We start from the raw sequence: 23,018 nt of genomic DNA, 5'->3' as shown, positions 1-23,018 counted from the left end.
TGATTGCTGTCTTTTGAGAGGACAGGAGGACAGGGAGGAGTCGGGGCCCCGAGGACGGCGGCTGCGACGCCCCTGGGCATTCTACTCCGAGCGGGGGCGTCACGCAGGCCCGGCTAACGGCGACGGGCTTGGCGGCGGCCCCATATCGACTCGGGTCTCTCTTCATCCCGTATAAATCTTTCGCCTTTTACTAAAGATTTCCGTGGAGAGGGATAGCGATGAGTTCATGGTATTTTTGGAGGCTCTGCCCAAGCAGAGCTGCACTGCTGCTGTCAAAGGAAGACTGGGCCCGGCTTAGCGGCTGGCGTTAGGTGCCCGGTGGCGCGGCTGTGGTCTCCCTGGATCACGCGTGGACTCGCCGGGCGACACCTGCCAGAGGGGCTGGTGAGGGCTGAGCCGCGCCAGCTCCGTCGGCATCCCGCATGCCGGCGCCCGGCGGGGCGCAATTTGTGGGTATCGCTTCTCGGCCTTTTGGCTAAGATCAAGTGTAGTATCTGTTCTTATCAGTTTAATATCTGATACGTCCCCCATGGAGGGGACCACATATTAAACGGATTTTTGGAACAGGGAGCCGGAAGTGGGGCTTGCCCCGTCCGCTCCACGCATCGACCCGGTATTGCAGTGCTTCCGGGAATGGTGCACCTCTACTGCCCCCTGTTGTCGAAAGGCAGAACTGACTGACTGACTGACTGACTGACTGACTGACTGACTGACTGACTGAGTGAGTGAGTGAGTGAGTGAGTGACTAATAGACTGAGTGCTGTGAGGGGGGGGGCCCTGTCTGTGCGTGGCCCCCGTTTCCCGCCGTTTTTCTTTTTTTTTTTTTTTTTTTTTTTTTAAAGGAAGGTGACACACTGTTTGTGCGGTGGACAGCTGCGCTGAGGTAAGGCATGATGTCATCTTTGCCTTTTGAATTTCCCCTCATGTTTGTTAAAATGATTGCTGTCTTTTGAGAGGACAGGAGGACAGGGAGGAGTCGGGGCCCCGAGGACGGCGGCTGCGACGCCCCTGGGCATTCTACTCCGAGCGGGGGCGTCACGCAGGCCCGGCTAACGGCGACGGGCTTGGCGGCGGCCCCATATCGACTCGGGTCTCTCTTCATCCCGTATAAATCTTTCGCCTTTTACTAAAGATTTCCGTGGAGAGGGATAGCGATGAGTTCATGGTATTTTTGGAGGCTCTGCCCAAGCAGAGCTGCACTGCTGCTGTCAAAGGAAGACTGGGCCCGGCTTAGCGGCTGGCGTTAGGTGCCCGGTGGCGCGGCTGTGGTCTCCCTGGATCACGCGTGGACTCGCCGGGCGACACCTGCCAGAGGGGCTGGTGAGGGCTGAGCCGCGCCAGCTCCGTCGGCATCCCGCATGCCGGCGCCCGGCGGGGCGCAATTTGTGGGTATCGCTTCTCGGCCTTTTGGCTAAGATCAAGTGTAGTATCTGTTCTTATCAGTTTAATATCTGATACGTCCCCCATGGAGGGGACCACATATTAAACGGATTTTTGGAACAGGGAGCCGGAAGTGGGGCTTGCCCCGTCCGCTCCACGCATCGACCCGGTATTGCAGTGCTTCCGGGAATGGTGCACCTCTACTGCCCCCTGTTGTCGAAAGGCAGAACTGACTGACTGACTGACTGACTGAGTGAGTGACTAATAGACTGAGTGCTGTGAGGGGGGGGGCCCTGTCTGTGCGTGGCCCCCGTTTCCCGCCGTTTTTCTTTTTTTTTTTTTTTTTTTTTTTTTTTTTAAAGGAAGGTGACACACTGTTTGTGCGGTGGACAGCTGCGCTGAGGTAAGGCATGATGTCATCTTTGCCTTTTGAATTTCCCCTCATGTTTGTTAAAATGATTGCTGTCTTTTGAGAGGACAGGAGGACAGGGAGGAGTCGGGGCCCCGAGGACGGCGGCTGCGACGCCCCTGGGCATTCTACTCCGAGCGGGGGCGTCACGCAGGCCCGGCTAACGGCGACGGGCTTGGCGGCGGCCCCATATCGACTCGGGTCTCTCTTCATCCCGTATAAATCTTTCGCCTTTTACTAAAGATTTCCGTGGAGAGGGATAGCGATGAGTTCATGGTATTTTTGGAGGCTCTGCCCAAGCAGAGCTGCACTGCTGCTGTCAAAGGAAGACTGGGCCCGGCTTAGCGGCTGGCGTTAGGTGCCCGGTGGCGCGGCTGTGGTCTCCCTGGATCACGCGTGGACTCGCCGGGCGACACCTGCCAGAGGGGCTGGTGAGGGCTGAGCCGCGCCAGCTCCGTCGGCATCCCACATGCCGGCGCCCGGCGGGGCGCAATTTGTGGGTATCGCTTCTCGGCCTTTTGGCTAAGATCAAGTGTAGTATCTGTTCTTATCAGTTTAATATCTGATACGTCCCCCATGGAGGGGACCACATATTAAACGGATTTTTGGAACAGGGAGCCGGAAGTGGGGCTTGCCCCGTCCGCTCCACGCATCGACCCGGTATTGCAGTGCTTCCGGGAATGGTGCACCTCTACTGCCCCCTGTTGTCGAAAGGCAGAACTGACTGACTGACTGACTGACTGACTGACTGACTGACTGACTGACTGACTGACTGACTGACTGACTGACTGAGTGAGTGACTGAGTGAGTGAGTGACTGACTGACTGACTGAGTGAGTGAGTGACTAATAGACTGAGTGCTGTGAGGGGGGGGGCCCTGTCTGTGCGTGGCCCCCGTTTCCCGCCGTTTTTCTTTTTTTTTTTTTTTTTTTTTTTTTAAAGGAAGGTGACACACTGTTTGTGCGGTGGACAGCTGCGCTGAGGTAAGGCATGATGTCATCTTTGCCTTTTGAATTTCCCCTCATGTTTGTTAAAATGATTGCTGTCTTTTGAGAGGACAGGAGGACAGGGAGGAGTCGGGGCCCCGAGGACGGCGGCTGCGACGCCCCTGGGCATTCTACTCCGAGCGGGGGCGTCACGCAGGCCCGGCTAACGGCGACGGGCTTGGCGGCGGCCCCATATCGACTCGGGTCTCTCTTCATCCCGTATAAATCTTTCGCCTTTTACTAAAGATTTCCGTGGAGAGGGATAGCGATGAGTTCATGGTATTTTTGGAGGCTCTGCCCAAGCAGAGCTGCACTGCTGCTGTCAAAGGAAGACTGGGCCCGGCTTAGCGGCTGGCGTTAGGTGCCCGGTGGCGCGGCTGTGGTCTCCCTGGATCACGCGTGGACTCGCCGGGCGACACCTGCCAGAGGGGCTGGTGAGGGCTGAGCCGCGCCAGCTCCGTCGGCATCCCGCATGCCGGCGCCCGGCGGGGCGCAATTTGTGGGTATCGCTTCTCGGCCTTTTGGCTAAGATCAAGTGTAGTATCTGTTCTTATCAGTTTAATATCTGATACGTCCCCCATGGAGGGGACCACATATTAAACGGATTTTTGGAACAGGGAGCCGGAAGTGGGGCTTGCCCCGTCCGCTCCACGCATCGACCCGGTATTGCAGTGCTTCCGGGAATGGTGCACCTCTACTGCCCCCTGTTGTCGAAAGGCAGAACTGACTGACTGACTGACTGACTGAGTGAGTGACTAATAGACTGAGTGCTGTGAGGGGGGGGGCCCTGTCTGTGCGTGGCCCCCGTTTCCCGCCGTTTTTCTTTTTTTTTTTTTTTTTTTTTTTTTTTTTAAAGGAAGGTGACACACTGTTTGTGCGGTGGACAGCTGCGCTGAGGTAAGGCATGATGTCATCTTTGCCTTTTGAATTTCCCCTCATGTTTGTTAAAATGATTGCTGTCTTTTGAGAGGACAGGAGGACAGGGAGGAGTCGGGGCCCCGAGGACGGCGGCTGCGACGCCCCTGGGCATTCTACTCCGAGCGGGGGCGTCACGCAGGCCCGGCTAACGGCGACGGGCTTGGCGGCGGCCCCATATCGACTCGGGTCTCTCTTCATCCCGTATAAATCTTTCGCCTTTTACTAAAGATTTCCGTGGAGAGGGATAGCGATGAGTTCATGGTATTTTTGGAGGCTCTGCCCAAGCAGAGCTGCACTGCTGCTGTCAAAGGAAGACTGGGCCCGGCTTAGCGGCTGGCGTTAGGTGCCCGGTGGCGCGGCTGTGGTCTCCCTGGATCACGCGTGGACTCGCCGGGCGACACCTGCCAGAGGGGCTGGTGAGGGCTGAGCCGCGCCAGCTCCGTCGGCATCCCGCATGCTGGCGCCCGGCGGGGCGCAATTTGTGGGTATCGCTTCTCGGCCTTTTGGCTAAGATCAAGTGTAGTATCTGTTCTTATCAGTTTAATATCTGATACGTCCCCCATGGAGGGGACCACATATTAAACGGATTTTTGGAACAGGGAGCCGGAAGTGGGGCTTGCCCCGTCCGCTCCACGCATCGACCCGGTATTGCAGTGCTTCCGGGAATGGTGCACCTCTACTGCCCCCTGTTGTCGAAAGGCAGAACTGACTGACTGACTGACTGACTGACTGACTGACTGACTGACTGACTGACTGACTGACTGAGTGAGTGAGTGAGTGAGTGACTAATAGACTGAGTGCTGTGAGGGGGGGGGCCCTGTCTGTGCGTGGCCCCCGTTTCCCGCCGTTTTTCTTTTTTTTTTTTTTTTTTTAAAGGAAGGTGACACACTGTTTGTGCGGTGGACAGCTGCGCTGAGGTAAGGCATGATGTCATCTTTGCCTTTTGAATTTCCCCTCATGTTTGTTAAAATGATTGCTGTCTTTTGAGAGGACAGGAGGACAGGGAGGAGTCGGGGCCCCGAGGACGGCGGCTGCGACGCCCCTGGGCATTCTACTCCGAGCGGGGGCGTCACGCAGGCCCGGCTAACGGCGACGGGCTTGGCGGCGGCCCCATATCGACTCGGGTCTCTCTTCATCCCGTATAAATCTTTCGCCTTTTACTAAAGATTTCCGTGGAGAGGGATAGCGATGAGTTCATGGTATTTTTGGAGGCTCTGCCCAAGCAGAGCTGCACTGCTGCTGTCAAAGGAAGACTGGGCCCGGCTTAGCGGCTGGCGTTAGGTGCCCGGTGGCGCGGCTGTGGTCTCCCTGGATCACGCGTGGACTCGCCGGGCGACACCTGCCAGAGGGGCTGGTGAGGGCTGAGCCGCGCCAGCTCCGTCGGCATCCCGCATGCCGGCGCCCGGCGGGGCGCAATTTGTGGGTATCGCTTCTCGGCCTTTTGGCTAAGATCAAGTGGATTTTACGCTCTTTTTACTGCTTTTAAAGGATTGCGTCGGGTTTTTTAGAGGAAGGCACGGTGACCCTAATGCGTGACCAGTAGGTGGCTTGACCGCCGCTGCCACGGGGCGACCCGTGCCTTCCTTTTAGCCTTTTATCCCTGCTTTTATTTTTGTTTTTATTAGGCTGGGGATCCCGCAGTGGCTGGTGGCCTGTCCGCCGCCCTGTTGGGTGAACTGGTGTTTTTATTTTTTAGGTGTTTTTATAGTTTAGTGATCCTCGGCTCATCCCGGATTGGCGGACGGCGACAGGACCACGGCGGACGTCGGGACCACGGCGGCAGGAGGACTCTGCTCCAGGAACGACGTCGGTGGACCATCCCGGATGGCGACGGCCGGCGGTGCAGCGAGGAAGCCCTTCAGCGGGCCGTGGCTGGTAGCAGGTGGTGGCCTGCGTAATACCGCCCGGTTCTGCTGGAGGGCCGAAGGGGAGGTAGGCACCTTCCCCGACCGCCTGGCCTTCATCCGGGAGGTGGCCTTCGGGGAGCTGGGCCTCCGCATGGAGGACATCCTTTGTGTACAGCGGAATGGCCCCTTCCAGTTCTTCGAGGTCACCCTGTCCACCGACGAGGGTTACAGCAAGGTCCTGGAGCGGAGCAAGGAGAGGGCCCAGCACCCTCTCCTGGGACGATACACCATCGAGCCGCTGTGGTGGCCCGACAAGCGGGTAATAACTGTCCATTGTTTTAACCCGCATGTGACCGCCGAAGCCGTCCGCCAGTTCCTGAACAAGTATGTGGACCTTCTTCCTGGCCACAAGGAGATTCGGGATGAGCTGGGGATCTGGACTGGTCGACGCCAGTTCCAGGCCCGCCTGCGCCCGGACGCTAATGGCGCGGGCGGTTTTAGTCATCCCCCAGCCTATTTTAATCTACAGGGCAATAAGGCTTACTTGTTTTATTCCGGACAGCCTCCCTTCTGCCGACAGTGTCACAGCTTCGGACACACTCTGGAGGGATGCGCCAACTTACGCTGCCGCAACTGCCTGGAGTCGGGGCACATGGCCAGGGACTGCAAGGGCCCCCGTCGCTGCATCTACTGCAACGGCGAGGACCATCTGGCTCGTTCCTGCCCTAAGAAGAAAACGACGTATGCTGACGCTCTGTCGGGTAATGGAGCTGTCGGCAAGGAGAGTGGTGGGGGAGTGCAAGCCCCCACATTAGGGCAGGAACAGCCGGCGACGGGGGCAGGAGGAGAAGCCCTGGCCGAGGTGGAGGAGGCCCCAGCGACAGCGATGCAGGAGGGGTCTCCAGTCCTGGCTCCAGGTGTTAGCAGCAGGAGGAGAAAGAGCGGCGCATCCCCCCGGAGGAGGAAGAAGAGCAGAAGGGAGGCACAACCCGACGCTTCCAGCCCTCCGGCTGCCACCTTGCCAGCAGTGGCGGCCGGGGACCAAGGCCGAGAGAGTCCCCCCTCCCCGACGTTGGGGGCCCCCCAGCCGGTGTGGGACCTGGGACAGTCCCCTGCGCCCCCCCAGGAGTACAGTATTGTGCAGGACAAAGCAAATGAACAGGAGTACCTGGGGGGGCTGGAACTGGGGGGCCTTTTGGGTTTGACTGAGGAGGGGGGGCAGTAATGCGGTATTGTTTTTAATGGCTGGCTTTTATTATTTTATTGTGTTGTTTTTAATTGTATTTTACCTTTTTAACATTTCATGGCCAATTTTAATATTGTCACCTTGAATGTCAGGGGTTTGAGGAACGTTTTAAAGCGCACATCTGTTTTTAATCAGCTGGCATCTTCTCCCTTCAGCATTTGTTTTCTGCAGGAAGTCCACCTCCGGGACCAGCGGGACGAGGCTCTCTTTTCACGACAATGGAAGAGGGGTAGATCCTACTGGAGCGTAGGTGGTGTCCACTCCTCAGGCGTCGGGATCCTTTTTGGCGACCGCGCCTTTGAAGAAGTAAGATCGTTTACCGTTCTTCAAGGTAGGGTTTTGGGAGTGGACGCCACATGGAGGGGACAGCGCCTCCGGGCCATATGTGTCTACGCTCCAGTGGAGGCCTCATCCCGTATAACTCTCTTTGAAGAGTTGTCCCCGTTCTGTGTCACAGATCGACACTTGATTTTAGGAGGGGACTTTAACATCTCGTTGGAGGGTAGACAGGATGTCAGCTCTGGGCACTTTCGCCATTTTATTCGTTCCTTTAAACTTGTTGATGGTTTTAAGACATGCAACCCCAGCATGCCGGGCTTCACCTGGCATAATAGTCGCGGAGCCAGCAGTCGCATCGACTACATTTTAGCTTCACCCCCCGTTGTTTTTAAAAAGGTGTCCCTCTCCCCACAGTGGCCCACTGACCACTTGGCAGTGGAGGCCACTGTTTCCATAGACGCCCCTGAATGTGGGGGCGGCTATTGGAAAATGAACCTGCAGATCCTGGAGGAGAGCGATTTTAGACACCTTTTTTTAGATCACTTCTCCGAGTGGCAGAAGGACAAGCCTACCTTCCCCTCCGTGGCTGAATGGTGGGAGAGTGTGAAGGATAGGATCCGAACCTTCTCCATGCAGTACAGCAAGCAGCGCAGGATGGAGAAGAAATTCTCCATTCTGCAGCTGGAGAGAAGGTTGCGGGATGAATACGCCGCTCACAACAACGGGGGCGCCATCGACCACGAGCGACTGCTTGGCATAAAGGGTGAGCTGAGGCGCCTGCATGAACAGGCTGCCTCGGCCCTAATGCTCCGCGACAAAATGTGCCTGTTGGAAAACAATGAAAAGTGCAACGCCTTTTTTTTCCAGAGAGCCAGGGAAGCCCGGGAGGAGAAGAGCTTTGTCTCTCTCCGTGCCTCAAACGGCGACACGGCAACGACAACATCAGACATGCTGGAGGTTGCTAAACTGTTCTATTTTAATCTTTTTAAGGTTAGGGACACGGACCCGGTTGCAGGGGAGCGGTTCCTAGATAATATCTCACCTTGTCTTCCCAGTGACATTCGGGACGGCTTAGAAGCCCCCATCACCTTGGCCGAGCTGACCGCAGTGCTTGGCAGGATGAACCGCCGCAAGGTACCGGGCCTTGACGGACTCCCGGTGGAATTTTATTCCACCTTTTGGGATGTCCTCGGGCCGGAATTACTGCAGGTTGTAGAGGATGTTCAGCGCCGGGGTTTGCTCACTAGGAGCATGAGGTCAGGGGTTCTTTCCCTGTTGCACAAGAAGGGTGATCGTGCCGACCTTGGCAACTGGAGGCCCCTGACCATGCTTTGTGTAGACACAAAGCTCATCGCAAAGACCCTTACCGAACGCCTGAAGAAGGCCATGGCTCATCTGGTTCACAGCGATCAGACGTGTGGAGTACCGGGTCGATCGGCGACGTGGAACCTCCATCTCATCCGCGACGCCATCGCCTGGGTGGAGGACAGGAACCTCCCTCTCCTGCTGGTCAGCTTGGACCAGGAGAAAGCCTTTGACCGGGTAGATCACCGCTTCCTGTTTCAAGTATTGGGTAAGTTTGGCTTTGGACCCAATTATCTGGGGTGGTTACACACTTTGTATAATGAAGTTGGAAGCCATGTTGTTATCAATGGCTTCCTGAGTGACTTGGTGCCCCAGGTGAGTGGAGTGAGGCAGGGATGTCCCCTCTCCCCCCTCCTCTACGCGCTCTATATAGAGCCGCTGGCGTGCGCCATTCGCGCCCACCCCGGGGTCGATGGCCTTCTTATCCCAGGAAGTCGGGGGAAAACTGTTAAACTGACCCAGTATGCAGACGACACCACCCTTTTCGTCTGCTCGGATCAGTCTCTCGGTCATGCCATGAGCCTTGTTCATGCGTTCGGTAGGGCCTCCGGCGCGACGCTCAACCTCAGTAAGTCGGTGGCCAAGTATTTCGGCAGCTGGAAGGCGAGGGAGGACGTCGCAGGTGGTCTCACCCTCTGTGACGGACCTCTCAAAGGGTTGGGGGTCAACTTCCTTTCGGATGGTGCCGCCCGTTTGAACTGGGAGGAGCGGTTGGCGATCGCCAGGCGGAAGATCGGACTGTGGAAGTCCAGGTCCCTGTCCTTCCAAGGTAAGGTTTTAGCCTTAAAAGTGGATATTCTTCCCACCCTGCTCTACCTTGCACATGTGTACCCTTTGCCCCGCTTCATGCGCAGAGGCCTGACGAAGGACGTTTTCAACCTCGTCTGGGGGGGCAGGTACGAGTACGTGCGTAGGGAAGTGATGTATCTCGGAAAGGACAGTGGGGGGAGGGATGTTATTGACTTTCCTCTCAAGCTTGACTGCCTGTTCTTCTCGCAGCTCTGCACGCGCCTGGCAGCTCCCCTCGAGCACCCCCATCAGCACTTTGTGCGTCTGTGGCTGGCTCTCCCCATGAGACGTCTGGTGGCGTCGTGGACCAACCTCGGCCCCAAGGCTGAGACCCTGCCGGCCCACTACAGCCACGCTGTCAAGTGGAGTAAGTCTTTTCCGGCAGGTGTCAAGACAGAGGCCTTGACCAAGCATAGAGCGCTTTATAGGGCTTTGCTTGGTCATAGGGATACTCGGGCCATGCTGGGCCTGGAGGAAGGCACATGGGCGAGAATCCAGCCTAAGGGTTTGGATCATAGGCTGCAGGACCTGAACTGGCAGTGCCTTCATGGTAAGCTGCCAGTCAGGGACGTCTTACATAGGCATAAGCTGACCAGACACCCCCGCTGCCCCAGGCCCGAGTGCAGCGAGGATGAGACCATCAGGCACGTGTTTTGGGACTGTGGGCATGCACAGAGAGTTTGGGGGTTGGTAGCGGGCCTGTGTGGACGTGTGGACCCGCAGCCCGGTCTGACCTACGACAAGGTGTTGAAGGGGTGGGACCCCAAGCTCCATAACCCCTTCGGCCCCTGGATGTGGCTGCTGGTCAGCATTACCAAGCGAGAGCTGTGGAATGCTAGGACCGCGCTCATCCGCAGAGGGGTTCATCTGGAGGCACAAGGGGTATTCCGTAAAATCCGGGCCGACTTGGGTTTCAGGATGGAGACTGACGTCATCCAGCGGGGCTATCACGAGGCCAAGGAGAGGTGGAAGGGCCTCTTTTGGCTTTAGCCCCGTTTCGTTTAGGTGGTGACGCTCCATTCTACAGGGTTTGATGTGACACACCTTTCTGAAGCACACTGGAGATACTTCGGGTTTTAGGTGAGTGTGCTTTGTTTTTTTTTTGCGTGTGTTGTATTCAAAATGGTTTTATCTAACAGCATGTGCATAATTAATTGAGCACGGTTTTTGGTTGATCATTTTTAGCACCTATTTATTCATATTAACAATAACTGTATTTATTAACATTTTACTCTGGTTTGTTGTGCTGCTTTTTAAATGATTGACCTTGTTTTTATTCCCGAGGTGCTGATTTTACGTGTGTGGAAATGTATGACCCTGTCCCAACCTGACCCTGGTGTAGAGGTTGGAGGTCGCCGGGTGTGTTCCTCCTTTAATGGTTTTAGGTTTTAATAGCTGGCATTTAAGGTGGCATTTTATTTGTGTAAATGGCCATTTAATTGTAATTGTGTTTTAATTGATATTGTAATGACATTTTTTGGTGGTTTTATAGTTTTGTGTTTTATTGCAGTTCTGGAGATGTTTTGTTTAATATTGTTTTAATAATGGTTTGTTTTGTATAGCATATATAAGTAGCACTGTGTTGAGAATGTTTTAGCCTTTTATAAAGTATTTATGGATCTGTATTTGTGAACCAAAAAGGCTGTTTTATTATGTCTTGATGACAGTGCAAATTGATGTTTATATGCTTTGTATATTTGTGTGATTTTAATTGTTGTGCAGAACTGTATAATAAAGTATTGGGAAAAAATCTGTTCTTATCAGTTTAATATCTGATACGTCCCCCATGGAGGGGACCACATATTAAACGGATTTTTGGAACAGGGAGCCGGAAGTGGGGCTTGCCCCGTCCGCTCCACGCATCGACCCGGTATTGCAGTGCTTCCGGGAATGGTGCACCTCTACTGCCCCCTGTTGTCGAAAGGCAGAACTGACTGACTGACTGACTGACTGACTGACTGACTGACTGACTGACTGACTGACTGAGTGAGTGAGTGAGTGACTAATAGACTGAGTGCTGTGAGGGGGGGGGCCCTGTCTGTGCGTGGCCCCCGTTTCCCGCCGTTTTTCTTTTTTTTTTTTTTTTTTTTTTTTTTTTTTTTTTAAAGGAAGGTGACACACTGTTTGTGCGGTGGACAGCTGCGCTGAGGTAAGGCATGATGTCATCTTTGCCTTTTGAATTTCCCCTCATGTTTGTTAAAATGATTGCTGTCTTTTGAGAGGACAGGAGGACAGGGAGGAGTCGGGGCCCCGAGGACGGCGGCTGCGACGCCCCTGGGCATTCTACTCCGAGCGGGGGCGTCACGCAGGCCCGGCTAACGGCGACGGGCTTGGCGGCGGCCCCATATCGACTCGGGTCTCTCTTCATCCCGTATAAATCTTTCGCCTTTTACTAAAGATTTCCGTGGAGAGGGATAGCGATGAGTTCATGGTATTTTTGGAGGCTCTGCCCAAGCAGAGCTGCACTGCTGCTGTCAAAGGAAGACTGGGCCCGGCTTAGCGGCTGGCGTTAGGTGCCCGGTGGCGCGGCTGTGGTCTCCCTGGATCACGCGTGGACTCGCCGGGCGACACCTGCCAGAGGGGCTGGTGAGGGCTGAGCCGCGCCAGCTCCGTCGGCATCCCGCATGCCGGCGCCCGGCGGGGCGCAATTTGTGGGTATCGCTTCTCGGCCTTTTGGCTAAGATCAAGTGTAGTATCTGTTCTTATCAGTTTAATATCTGATACGTCCCCCATGGAGGGGACCACATATTAAACGGATTTTTGGAACAGGGAGCCGGAAGTGGGGCTTGCCCCGTCCGCTCCACGCATCGACCCGGTATTGCAGTGCTTCCGGGAATGGTGCACCTCTACTGCCCCCTGTTGTCGAAAGGCAGAACTGACTGACTGACTGACTGACTGACTGACTGACTGACTGACTGACTGACTGACTGAGTGACTAATAGACTGAGTGCTGTGAGGGGGGGGGCCCTGTCTGTGCGTGGCCCCCGTTTCCCGCCGTTTTTCTTTTTTTTTTTTTTTTTTTTTTTTTTTTTTTTTAAAGGAAGGTGACACACTGTTTGTGCGGTGGACAGCTGCGCTGAGGTAAGGCATGATGTCATCTTTGCCTTTTGAATTTCCCCTCATGTTTGTTAAAATGATTGCTGTCTTTTGAGAGGACAGGAGGACAGGGAGGAGTCGGGGCCCCGAGGACGGCGGCTGCGACGCCCCTGGGCATTCTACTCCGAGCGGGGGCGTCACGCAGGCCCGGCTAACGGCGACGGGCTTGGCGGCGGCCCCATATCGACTCGGGTCTCTCTTCATCCCGTATAAATCTTTCGCCTTTTACTAAAGATTTCCGTGGAGAGGGATAGCGATGAGTTCATGGTATTTTTGGAGGCTCTGCCCAAGCAGAGCTGCACTGCTGCTGTCAAAGGAAGACTGGGCCCGGCTTAGCGGCTGGCGTTAGGTGCCCGGTGGCGCGGCTGTGGTCTCCCTGGATCACGCGTGGACTCGCCGGGCGACACCTGCCAGAGGGGCTGGTGAGGGCTGAGCCGCGCCAGCTCCGTCGGCATCCCGCATGCCGGCGCCCGGCGGGGCGCAATTTGTGGGTATCGCTTCTCGGCCTTTTGGCTAAGATCAAGTGCTGCTTTTTGGAGGGATTTTTATTGCCAGGTTTTTTAGTGGAGGCAACAGCGAACCTAAAGCGTGACCAGCAGGTGGCTTGACCGCCGCTGCCACGGGGCTAGCTGTTGTCTCCTTTTAGCGCTTTTTTTTATTTTGGGTAGCCCTTGCAAGCCTAACGTGCAGGTTCGGGTGGCTTGACCGCCGTTCCCGCAGGGTGAGCTTGGGGTTTTATTTCCAGCTTTTATTAGTTTAGGCACCCAGCTAGGACACGTCGACTCCCTGCCCGGCTCCCGAGGACTCTCTTGCCCACCATCGCCAGGATGTCCGGGAGCCCACACAGGACCGTCGTAGTCATCCGGCATACAGCAGCCTTCAAGTGGACTCACCAGGAGGAACCGGAGAGTTTCCCGGAGAGACTGTGCTTCATCCGGGAGGTGCTCTTCGGCCTCCTGGGACTCACCATGGAAGACATCATCTGTGTGCAGCGCAACCAGTCTTCGGCCTTCTTCTATGTGACTTGCACTACGGAAGAGGGCTACAAGAGGATGTTGGCTGCATGCAGCCGCTTGGAGGAAGAGCTTCGCCGGATGTTCTATGACGTGGAGCCACTGTGGAAGCTGGACCGGAGAGTGATCACCGTCCACGTCTTGGACCCCTTCGTTCCAGCTGAAGCGGTGGCTGCCTTCCTGGGCAGGTTTGTCGACGTGGTCCCTGGGCACAGGGACGTGAGAGACCAGCTGGGTGTCTGGACTGGGCGCAGGCAGTTCCGGGTGTGCCTGCGCCCCGACGCTAGCTCCCCTGACGGGTATAGCCACCCACCTGCTTATTTTATTATAGGTCGTTGCAAGGGCTACCTTTTTTACTCCGGGCAACCCTCCTCCTGCCGCTTGTGCCACGGCCTGGGCCACACCGCGGACTCCTGTACCACCATGAAGTGCTGGAGATGCCTGGACGTCGGTCACCTGGCGAAGGACTGCAAGGGCCCCCTCCGGTGTAACCTGTGCAGAGGTGAGGACCATCTGGCCCGGAGCTGCCCTCAGCGCAAACCGTCCTGGGCCGACGCCGTTGCTCGGGGTTCGGCTGTGGACGGGGCCCGACAGCAGGCACTGCCGGGCTGCGCTGAGATGCACGGGGGAGCCGAGAGGGGAGCTGAGAACAGCGAGGAACAGCCCTTCGCCGGTGCTGATGGGGAGTCCACGGCTTCCAGCGCTTCGGTGGAGTCCCCTGGTAAGGGTCAAGTGGCCGTGGCTGAAAAGCGCGCAACCTCTCCCTCCAGGTTTGTCCAATGCAGGAGGAGGAAGAAGGCCCGGAGGAACGAGGACACTGCTTTAGGCCGAGAAGCGATCTTCCCCTTAGAGCTAATTGATCTGCAAAGTGTTTTGGTCTCCCCCCAAGAGAGACGTTTTTATGCAGGGCAGCAGGACTTTGCTAATGAACGCTCTTTTTTAGTTGCTGCCGAGTCGGGGGGGGACCTTAGTTTTAATGGGGATATTGTTGATGATGATAGTGTTTTACCTTTTTAGACATTTTAGGATTTCTGCTGTATTTATGTATTTAATACTGTTTTAACGTGTGTTGTAATGGTGTTGTAGGGTTGAAGTATTTTAGAAGTTTTATGTATGTGGTATTATATGATTGTTTTATAATATGTGTTATATATGTTGTTGTTTTATGATTGAATAGGTTAGGAGTGTGATTTATATGTGTATTTCTTTTAGTGTTGAAGTTAGCTTATTATGGGTAGTGTGATAAATGTCTTTATAGTTTTATGTGTTGGTTTTAGATTGTATGCAGAAATGTTGATTAAAGATGAATAAAAAAAAAATAAAAATCTGTTCTTATCAGTTTAATATCTGATACGTCCCCCATGGAGGGGACCACATATTAAACGGATTTTTGGAACAGGGAGCCGGAAGTGGGGCTTGCCCCGTCCGCTCCACGCATCGACCCGGTATTGCAGTGCTTCCGGGAATGGTGCACCTCTACTGCCCCCTGTTGTCGAAAGGCAGAACTGACTGACTGACTGACTGACTGACTGACTGACTGACTGACTGACTGACTGACTGAGTGAGTGAGTGAGTGACTAATAGACTGAGTGCTGTGAGGGGGGGGGCCCTGTCTGTGCGTGGCCCCCGTTTCCCGCCGTTTTTCTTTTTTTTTTTTTTTTTTTTTTTTTTTTTTTTTAAAGGAAGGTGACACACTGTTTGTGCGGTGGACAGCTGCGCTGAGGTAAGGCATGATGTCATCTTTGCCTTTTGAATTTCCCCTCATGTTTGTTAAAATGATTGCTGTCTTTTGAGAGGACAGGAGGACAGGGAGGAGTCGGGGCCCCGAGGACGGCGGCTGCGACGCCCCTGGGCATTCTACTCCGAGCGGGGGCGTCACGCAGGCCCGGCTAACGGCGACGGGCTTGGCGGCGGCCCCATATCGACTCGGGTCTCTCTTCATCCCGTATAAATCTTTCGCCTTTTACTAAAGATTTCCGTGGAGAGGGATAGCGATGAGTTCATGGTATTTTTGGAGGCTCTGCCCAAGCAGAGCTGCACTGCTGCTGTCAAAGGAAGACTGGGCCCGGCTTAGCGGCTGGCGTTAGGTGCCCGGTGGCGCGGCTGTGGTCTCCCTGGATCACGCGTGGACTCGCCGGGCGACACCTGCCAGAGGGGCTGGTGAGGGCTGAGCCGCGCCAGCTCCGTCGGCATCCCGCATGCCGGCGCCCGGCGGGGCGCAATTTGTGGGTATCGCTTCTCGGCCTTTTGGCTAAGATCAAGTGTAGTATCTGTTCTTATCAGTTTAATATCTGATACGTCCCCCATGGAGGGGACCACATATTAAACGGATTTTTGGAACAGGGAGCCGGAAGTGGGGCTTGCCCCGTCCGCTCCACGCATCGACCCGGTATTGCAGTGCTTCCGGGAATGGTGCACCTCTACTGCCCCCTGTTGTCGAAAGGCAGAACTGACTGACTGACTGACTGACTGACTGACTGACTGACTGACTGAGTGAGTGAGTGAGTGACTAATAGACTGAGTGCTGTGAGGGGGGGGGCCCTGTCTGTGCGTGGCCCCCGTTTCCCGCCGTTTTTCTTTTTTTTTTTTTTTTTTTTTTTTTTTTTTTTTAAAGGAAGGTGACACACTGTTTGTGCGGTGGACAGCTGCGCTGAGGTAAGGCATGATGTCATCTTTGCCTTTTGAATTTCCCCTCATGTTTGTTAAAATGATTGCTGTCTTTTGAGAGGACAGGAGGACAGGGAGGAGTCGGGGCCCCGAGGACGGCGGCTGCGACGCCCCTGGGCATTCTACTCCGAGCGGGGGCGTCACGCAGGCCCGGCTAACGGCGACGGGCTTGGCGGCGGCCCCATATCGACTCGGGTCTCTCTTCATCCCGTATAAATCTTTCGCCTTTTACTAAAGATTTCCGTGGAGAGGGATAGCGATGAGTTCATGGTATTTTTGGAGGCTCTGCCCAAGCAGAGCTGCACTGCTGCTGTCAAAGGAAGACTGGGCCCGGCTTAGCGGCTGGCGTTAGGTGCCCGGTGGCGCGGCTGTGGTCTCCCTGGATCACGCGTGGACTCGCCGGGCGACACCTGCCAGAGGGGCTGGTGAGGGCTGAGCCGCGCCAGCTCCGTCGGCATCCCGCATGCCGGCGCCCGGCGGGGCGCAATTTGTGGGTATCGCTTCTCGGCCTTTTGGCTAAGATCAAGTGTAGTATCTGTTCTTATCAGTTTAATATCTGATACGTCCCCCATGGAGGGGACCACATATTAAACGGATTTTTGGAACAGGGAGCCGGAAGTGGGGCTTGCCCCGTCCGCTCCACGCATCGACCCGGTATTGCAGTGCTTCCGGGAATGGTGCACCTCTACTGCCCCCTGTTGTCGAAAGGCAGAACTGACTGACTGACTGACTGACTGACTGACTGACTGACTGACTGAGTGAGTGAGTGAGTGACTAATAGACTGAGTGCTGTGAGGGGGGGGGCCCTGTCTGTGCGTGGCCCCCGTTTCCCGCCGTTTTTCTTTTTTTTTTTTTTTTTTTTTTTTTTTTTTTTTAAAGGAAGGTGACACACTGTTTGTGCGGTGGACAGCTGCGCTGAGGTAAGGCATGATGTCATCTTTGCCTTTTGAATTTCCCCTCATGTTTGTTAAAATGATTGCTGTCTTTTGAGAGGACAGGAGGACAGGGAGGAGTCGGGGCCCCGAGGACGGCGGCTGCGACGCCCCTGGGCATTCTACTCCGAGCGGGGGCGTCACGCAGGCCCGGCTAACGGCGACGGGCTTGGCGGCGGCCCCATATCGACTCGGGTCTCTCTTCATCCCGTATAAATCTTTCGCCTTTTACTAAAGATTTCCGTGGAGAGGGATAGCGATGAGTTCATGGTATTTTTGGAGGCTCTGCCCAAGCAGAGCTGCACTGCTGCTGTCAAAGGAAGACTGGGCCCGGCTTAGCGGCTGGCGTTAGGTGCCCGGTGGCGCGGCTGTGGTCTCCCTGGATCACGCGTGGACTCGCCGGGCGACACCTGCCAGAGGGGCTGGTGAGGGCTGAGCCGCGCCAGCTCCGTCGGCATCCCGCATGCCGGCGCCCGGCGGGGCGCAATTTGTGGGTATCGCTTCTCGGCCTTTTGGCTAAGATCAAGTGGATTTTACGCTCTTTTTATCGCTTTTAACGGACTGCGTCGGGTTTTTTAGAGGAAGGCACGGCAAACCTAATGCGTGCCCAGTAGGTGGCTTGACCGCCGCTGCCACGGGGCGACCCGTGCCTTCCTTTTAGCCTTTTATCCCTGCTTTTATTTTCGTTTTTATTAGGCTGGGGATCCCGCAGTGGCTGGTGGCCTGTCCGCCGCCCTGCCGGGGGAACTGGTGTTTTTTATTTCTTAGTTGTTTTTATAGTTTAGCATTCCTCGGCTCATCCCGGATTGGCGGACGGCAGCAGGACCACGGCGGACGTCGGGACCACGGCGGCAGGAGGACTCTGCTCCAGGAACGACGTCGGTGGACCTTCCCGGATGTCGACGGCCGGCGGAGCAGCGAGGAAGCCCTTCAGCGGGCCGTGGCTGGTAGCAGGCGGTGGCCTGCGTAATACCGCCCGGTTCTGCTGGAGGGCCGAAGGGGAGGTAGGCACCTTCCCCGACCGCCTGGCCTTCATCCGGGAGGTGGCCTTCGGGGAGCTGGGCCTCCGCATGGAGGACATCTTATGCGTGCAGCGGAATGGCCCTTTCCAGTTCTTCGAGGTCACCCTGTCCACCGACGAGAGCTACAGCAAGGTCCTGGAGCGGAGCAAGGAGAGGGCCCAGCACCCTCTCCTGGGAAAGTATACCATCGAGCCGCTGTGGTGGCCCGACAAGCGAGTAATTACTGTACATTGTTTTAACCCGCATGTGACCGCCGAGGCCGTCCGCCAGTACTTGAACAAGTATGTGGACCTCCTTCCTGGCCACAAGGATATTCGGGATGAGCTGGGGATCTGGACTGGTCGACGCCAGTTCCAGGCCCGCCTGCGCCCGGACGCTAATGGCGCGGGCGGTTTTAGTCATCCCCCAGCCTATTTTAATCTACAGGGCAATAAGGCTTACTTGTTTTATTCCGGACAGCCTCCCTTCTGCCGACAGTGCCACAATTTCGGACACACTCTGGAGGGATGCGCCAACCTGCGCTGCCGTAACTGCCTGGAGCCGGGGCACATGGCCAGGGACTGCAAGGGCCCCCGTCGCTGCATCTACTGCAACGGCGAGGACCATCTGGCTCGTTCCTGCCCTAAGAAGAAAACAACTTATGCTGACGCTCTGTCGGGTAATGGAGCTGTCGGCACGGAGAGTGGTGGGGGAGGGCAAGCCCCCACAGTAGGGCAGGAACAGCCGGCGGCGGGGGCAGGAGGAGAAGCCCTGGCCGAGGTGGAGGAGGCCCCAGGGACAGTGACAGCGATGCAGGAGGGGTCTCCAGTCCTGGCTCCGGGCGTCAGCAGCAGGAGGAGGAAGAGCGGCGCATCCCCCCGGAGGAGGAAGAAGAGCAGAAGGGAGGTACAACCCGACGCATCCAGCCCTCCGGCTGCCACCTTGTCAGCAGTGGCGGCCGGGGACCAAGGCCGAGAGAGTCCCCCCTCCCCGACGTTGGGGGCCCCCCATCCGGTGTGGGACTTGGGACAGTCCCCTGCGCCCCCCCAGGAGTACAGTAGTGTGCAGGATAAAGCCAATGAACAGGAGTACCTGGGGGGGCTGGAACTGGGGGGCCTTTTGGGTTTGACTGAGGAGGGGGGGCAGTAATGCGGTATTGTTTTTAATGGCTGGCTTTTATTATTTTAGTGTGTTGTTTTTAATTGTATGTTACCTTTTAACATTTCATGGCCAATTTTAATATTGTCACCTTGAATGTCAGGGGTTTGAGGAACGTTTTAAAGCGCACATCTGTTTTTAATCAGCTGGCATCTTCTCCCTTCAGCATTTGTTTTCTGCAGGAAGTCCACCTCCGGGACCAGCGGGACGAGGCTCTCTTTTCACGACAATGGAAGAGGGGTAGATCCTACTGGAGCGTAGGTGGTGTCCACTCCTCAGGCGTCGGGATCCTTTTTGGCGACCGCGCCTTTGAAGAAGTAAGATCGTTTACCGTTCTTCAAGGTAGAGTTTTGGGGGTGGACGCCACATGGAGGGGACAGCGCCTCCGGGCCATTTGTGTCTACGCTCCAGTGGAGGCCTCGTCCCGTATAACTCTCTTTGAAGAGTTGTCCCCGTTCTGTGTCACAGATCGACACTTGATTTTAGGAGGGGACTTTAACATCTCGTTGGAGGGTAGACAGGATGTCAGCTCTGGGCACTTTCGCCATTTTATTCGTTCCTTTAAACTTGTTGATGGTTTTAAGATATGCAACCCCAGCATGCCGGGCTTCACCTGGCATAATAGTCGCGGAGCTAGCAGTCGCATCGACTACATTTTAGCCTCACCCCCCGTTGTTTTTAAAAAGGTGTCCCTCTCCCCGCAGTGGCCCACTGACCATTTGGCAGTGGAGGCCACTGTTTCCATAGACGCCCCTGAATATGGGGGCGGCTATTGGAAAATGAACCTGCAGATTTTGGAGGAGAGCGATTTTAGACACCTTTTTTTAGATCACTTCTCCGAGTGGCAGAAGGACAAGCCTACCTTCCCCTCCGTGGCCGAATGGTGGGAGAGTGTGAAGGATAGGATCCGAACCTTCTCCATGCAGTACAGCAAGCAGCGCAGGATGGAGAAGAAATTCTCCATTCTGCAGCTGGAGAGAAGGTTGCGGGATGAATACGCTGCTCACAACAATGGGGGCGCCATCGATCACGAGCGACTGCTAGGCATAAAGGGTGAGCTGAGGCGCCTGCATGAACAGGCTGCCTCGGCCCTAATGCTCCGCGACAAAAGGTGTCTTGTGGAAAATAATGAAAAGTGCAATGCCTTTTTTTTCCAGAGAGCCAGGGAAGCCCGGGAGGAGAAGAGCTTTGTCTCTCTCCGTGCCTCAAACAGCAATATGGTAACTAAAACATCAGACATGCTGGAGGTTGCTAAATTGTTTTATCATAATCTTTTTAAGGTTAGGGACACGGACCCGGTTGCAGGGGAGCGGTTCCTAGACAACATCTCACCTTGTCTTCCCAGTGACATTCGTGACGGCTTAGAAGCCCCCATCACCTTGGCCGAGCTGACCGCAGTGCTTGGCAAGATGAACCGCCGCAAGGTACCGGGCCTTGATGGGCTCCCGGTGGAATTTTATTCCACCTTTTGGGATGTCCTCGGGCCGGAATTACTGCAGGTTGTAGAGGACGTTCAGCGCCGGGGTTTGCTCACTAGGAGCATGAGGTCAGGGGTTCTTTCTCTGTTGCACAAGAAGGGTGATCGTGCCGACCTTGGCAACTGGAGGCCCCTGACCATGCTTTGTGTAGACACAAAGCTCATCGCAAAGACCCTTACCGAACGCCTGAAGAAGGCCATGGCTCATCTGGTTCACAGCGATCAGACGTGTGGAGTACCGGGTCGATCGGCGACGTGGAACCTCCATCTCATCCGCGACGCCATCGCCTGGGTGGAGGACAGGAACCTCCCTCTCCTGCTGGTCAGCTTGGACCAGGAGAAAGCCTTCGACCGGGTAGATCACCGCTTCCTGTTTCAAGTATTGGGTAAGTTTGGCTTTGGACCCAATTATCTGGGGTGGTTACACACTTTGTATAACGAAGTTGGAAGCCATGTTGTTATCAATGGCTTCCTGAGTGATTTGGTGCCCCAGCTGAGTGGAGTGAGGCAGGGATGTCCCCTCTCCCCCCTCCTCTACGCGCTCTATATAGAGCCACTGGCGTGCGCCATTCGCGCCCACCCCGGGGTCGATGGCCTTCTTATCCCAGGAAGTCGGGGGAAAACTGTTAAACTGACCCAGTACGCAGACGACACCACCCTTTTCGTCTGCTCGGATCAGTCTCTCGGTCATGCCATGAGCCTTGTTCATGCGTTCGGTAGGGCCTCCGGCGCGACGCTCAACCTCAGTAAGTCGGTGGCCAAGTATTTCGGCAGCTGGAAGGCGAGGGAGGACGTCGCAGGTGGTCTCACCCTCTGTGACGGACCTCTCAAAGTGTTGGGGGTCAACTTCCTTTCGGATGGTGCCGCCCGTTTGAACTGGGAGGAGCGGTTGGCGATCGCCAGGCGGAAGATCGGACTGTGGAAGTCCAGGTCCCTGTCCTTCCAAGGTAAGGTCTTAGCTTTAAAAGTGGATATTCTTCCCACCCTGCTCTACCTTGCACATGTGTACCCTTTGCCCCGCTTCATGCGTAGAGGCCTGACGAGAGACGTTTTCAACCTCGTCTGGGGGGGCAGGTACGAGTACGTGCGTAGGGAAGTGATGTATCTCGGAAAGGACAGTGGGGGGAGGGATGTTATTGACTTTCCTCTCAAGCTTGACTGCCTGTTCTTCTCGCAGCTCTGCGCGCGCCTGGCAGCTCCCCTCGAGCACCCCCATCAGCACTTTGTGCGTCTGTGGCTGGCTCTCCCCATGAGACGCCTGGTGGCGTCGTGGACCAACCTCGGCCCCAAGGCTGAGACCCTGCCGGCCCACTACAGCCACGCTGTCAAGTGGAGTAAGTCTTTTCCGGCAGGTGTCAAGACAGAGGCCTTGACCAAGCATAGAGCGCTTTACAGGGCTTTGCTTGGTCATAGGGATACTCGGGCCATGCTGGGCCTGGAGGAAGGCACATGGGTGAGAATCCAGCCTAAGGGTTTGGATCACAGGCTGCAGGACCTGAACTGGCAGTGCCTTCATGGTAAGCTGCCAGTCAGGGACGTCTTACATAGGCATAAGCTGACCAGACACCCCCGCTGCCCCAGGCCCGAGTGCAGCGAGGATGAGACCATCAGGCACGTGCTTTGGGACTGTGGGCATGCACAGAGAGTTTGGGGGTTGGTAGCGGGCCTGTGTGGACGTGTGGACCCGCAGCCCGGTCTGACCTACGACAAGGTGTTGAAGGGGTGGGACCCCAAGCTCCATAACCCCTTCGGCCCCTGGATGTGGCTGCTGGTCAGCATTACCAAGCGAGAGCTGTGGAATGCCAGGACCGCGCTCATCCGCAGAGGGGTTCATCTGGAGGCACAAGGGGTATTCCGTAAAATCCGGGCCGACTTGGGTTTCAGGATGGAGACTGACGTCATCCAGCGGGGCTATCACGAGGCCAAGGAGAGGTGGAAGGGCCTCTTTTGGCTTTAGCCCCGTTCCGTTTAGGTGGTGACGCTCCATTCTACAGGGTTTGATGTGACACACCTTTCTGAAGCACACTGGAGATACTTCGGGTTTTAGGTGAGTGTGCTTTGTTTTTTGTGCGTGTGTTTTATTCAAAATGGGTTTATCTAACAGCATGTGCATAATTAATTGAGCATGGTTTTTGGTTGGTCATTTTTAGCACCTATTTATTAATATTAACAATAACTGTATTTATTAACATTTTACTCTGGTTTGTTGTGCTGCCTTTTAAATGATTGACCATGTTTTATTCCCGAGGTGCTGATTTTACGTGTGTGGAAATGTATGACCCTGTCCCAACCTGACCCTGGTGTAAAGGTTGGAGGTCGCCGGGTGTGTTCCTCTTTTAAAGGTTTTAGTTTTTAAAAGCCGGCATTTGAGGTGACATTTTATTTGTGTAAATGGCCATTTAACTGTAATTGTGGTTTAATTGATAGTGTATTGGTATTTATTGGTGGTTTTATAG

At 55.4% G+C, this 23,018-nt stretch overlaps 20 non-coding genes and 1 pseudogene across 20 annotated transcripts; all 21 read left to right on the top strand.

The window, feature by feature from the left end:
* Positions 1–146: 146 nt before the first annotated feature.
* Positions 147–260, top strand: LOC140586282 (U5 spliceosomal RNA). Its single transcript, XR_011988146.1, has one exon. It is a non-coding gene; the product is annotated as a U5 spliceosomal RNA (small nuclear RNA).
* Positions 261–455: 195 nt separating this feature from the next.
* On the top strand, positions 456–647 carry LOC140585893 (U2 spliceosomal RNA). The gene has a single exon (XR_011987830.1). It is a non-coding gene; the product is annotated as a U2 spliceosomal RNA (small nuclear RNA).
* Positions 648–1,082: 435 nt separating this feature from the next.
* LOC140586281 (U5 spliceosomal RNA) lies at positions 1,083–1,196 on the top strand. Its single transcript, XR_011988145.1, has one exon. It is a non-coding gene; the product is annotated as a U5 spliceosomal RNA (small nuclear RNA).
* Positions 1,197–1,391: 195 nt separating this feature from the next.
* On the top strand, positions 1,392–1,583 carry LOC140585892 (U2 spliceosomal RNA). Its single transcript, XR_011987829.1, has one exon. It is a non-coding gene; the product is annotated as a U2 spliceosomal RNA (small nuclear RNA).
* Positions 1,584–1,982: 399 nt separating this feature from the next.
* On the top strand, positions 1,983–2,096 carry LOC140586280 (U5 spliceosomal RNA). Its single transcript, XR_011988144.1, has one exon. It is a non-coding gene; the product is annotated as a U5 spliceosomal RNA (small nuclear RNA).
* A 195-nt stretch (positions 2,097–2,291) lies between these two features.
* On the top strand, positions 2,292–2,483 carry LOC140585891 (U2 spliceosomal RNA). Its single transcript, XR_011987828.1, has one exon. It is a non-coding gene; the product is annotated as a U2 spliceosomal RNA (small nuclear RNA).
* A 487-nt stretch (positions 2,484–2,970) lies between these two features.
* Positions 2,971–3,084, top strand: LOC140586279 (U5 spliceosomal RNA). The gene has a single exon (XR_011988143.1). It is a non-coding gene; the product is annotated as a U5 spliceosomal RNA (small nuclear RNA).
* Positions 3,085–3,279: 195 nt separating this feature from the next.
* Positions 3,280–3,471, top strand: LOC140585890 (U2 spliceosomal RNA). Its single transcript, XR_011987827.1, has one exon. It is a non-coding gene; the product is annotated as a U2 spliceosomal RNA (small nuclear RNA).
* Positions 3,472–3,870: 399 nt separating this feature from the next.
* Positions 3,871–3,984, top strand: LOC140586278 (U5 spliceosomal RNA). The gene has a single exon (XR_011988142.1). It is a non-coding gene; the product is annotated as a U5 spliceosomal RNA (small nuclear RNA).
* Positions 3,985–4,179: 195 nt separating this feature from the next.
* LOC140585889 (U2 spliceosomal RNA) lies at positions 4,180–4,371 on the top strand. Its single transcript, XR_011987826.1, has one exon. It is a non-coding gene; the product is annotated as a U2 spliceosomal RNA (small nuclear RNA).
* Positions 4,372–4,808: 437 nt separating this feature from the next.
* On the top strand, positions 4,809–4,922 carry LOC140586277 (U5 spliceosomal RNA). Its single transcript, XR_011988141.1, has one exon. It is a non-coding gene; the product is annotated as a U5 spliceosomal RNA (small nuclear RNA).
* A 6,003-nt stretch (positions 4,923–10,925) lies between these two features.
* On the top strand, positions 10,926–11,122 carry LOC140585997 (U2 spliceosomal RNA). Its single transcript, XR_011987933.1, has one exon. It is a non-coding gene; the product is annotated as a U2 spliceosomal RNA (small nuclear RNA).
* Positions 11,123–11,566: 444 nt separating this feature from the next.
* On the top strand, positions 11,567–11,680 carry LOC140586276 (U5 spliceosomal RNA). Its single transcript, XR_011988140.1, has one exon. It is a non-coding gene; the product is annotated as a U5 spliceosomal RNA (small nuclear RNA).
* A 195-nt stretch (positions 11,681–11,875) lies between these two features.
* Positions 11,876–12,067, top strand: LOC140585888 (U2 spliceosomal RNA). The gene has a single exon (XR_011987825.1). It is a non-coding gene; the product is annotated as a U2 spliceosomal RNA (small nuclear RNA).
* A 431-nt stretch (positions 12,068–12,498) lies between these two features.
* LOC140586275 (U5 spliceosomal RNA) lies at positions 12,499–12,612 on the top strand. The gene has a single exon (XR_011988139.1). It is a non-coding gene; the product is annotated as a U5 spliceosomal RNA (small nuclear RNA).
* Positions 12,613–14,581: 1,969 nt separating this feature from the next.
* Positions 14,582–14,806, top strand: LOC140586003 (U2 spliceosomal RNA; annotated as a pseudogene).
* A 443-nt stretch (positions 14,807–15,249) lies between these two features.
* On the top strand, positions 15,250–15,363 carry LOC140586274 (U5 spliceosomal RNA). The gene has a single exon (XR_011988138.1). It is a non-coding gene; the product is annotated as a U5 spliceosomal RNA (small nuclear RNA).
* Positions 15,364–15,558: 195 nt separating this feature from the next.
* On the top strand, positions 15,559–15,750 carry LOC140585887 (U2 spliceosomal RNA). The gene has a single exon (XR_011987824.1). It is a non-coding gene; the product is annotated as a U2 spliceosomal RNA (small nuclear RNA).
* A 431-nt stretch (positions 15,751–16,181) lies between these two features.
* On the top strand, positions 16,182–16,295 carry LOC140586272 (U5 spliceosomal RNA). Its single transcript, XR_011988136.1, has one exon. It is a non-coding gene; the product is annotated as a U5 spliceosomal RNA (small nuclear RNA).
* A 195-nt stretch (positions 16,296–16,490) lies between these two features.
* On the top strand, positions 16,491–16,682 carry LOC140585886 (U2 spliceosomal RNA). Its single transcript, XR_011987823.1, has one exon. It is a non-coding gene; the product is annotated as a U2 spliceosomal RNA (small nuclear RNA).
* Positions 16,683–17,113: 431 nt separating this feature from the next.
* On the top strand, positions 17,114–17,227 carry LOC140586271 (U5 spliceosomal RNA). The gene has a single exon (XR_011988135.1). It is a non-coding gene; the product is annotated as a U5 spliceosomal RNA (small nuclear RNA).
* The last annotated feature ends 5,791 nt before the right edge of the window (positions 17,228–23,018 follow it).

Source organism: Paramormyrops kingsleyae, unplaced genomic scaffold (genome assembly GCF_048594095.1).
Source record: "Paramormyrops kingsleyae isolate MSU_618 unplaced genomic scaffold, PKINGS_0.4 ups35, whole genome shotgun sequence".
NCBI lineage: Eukaryota > Metazoa > Chordata > Actinopteri > Osteoglossiformes > Mormyridae > Paramormyrops > Paramormyrops kingsleyae.
The sequence above is the reverse complement of the archived record's forward strand: the minus strand, read 5'-3'. Positions and strand labels throughout refer to the sequence as shown.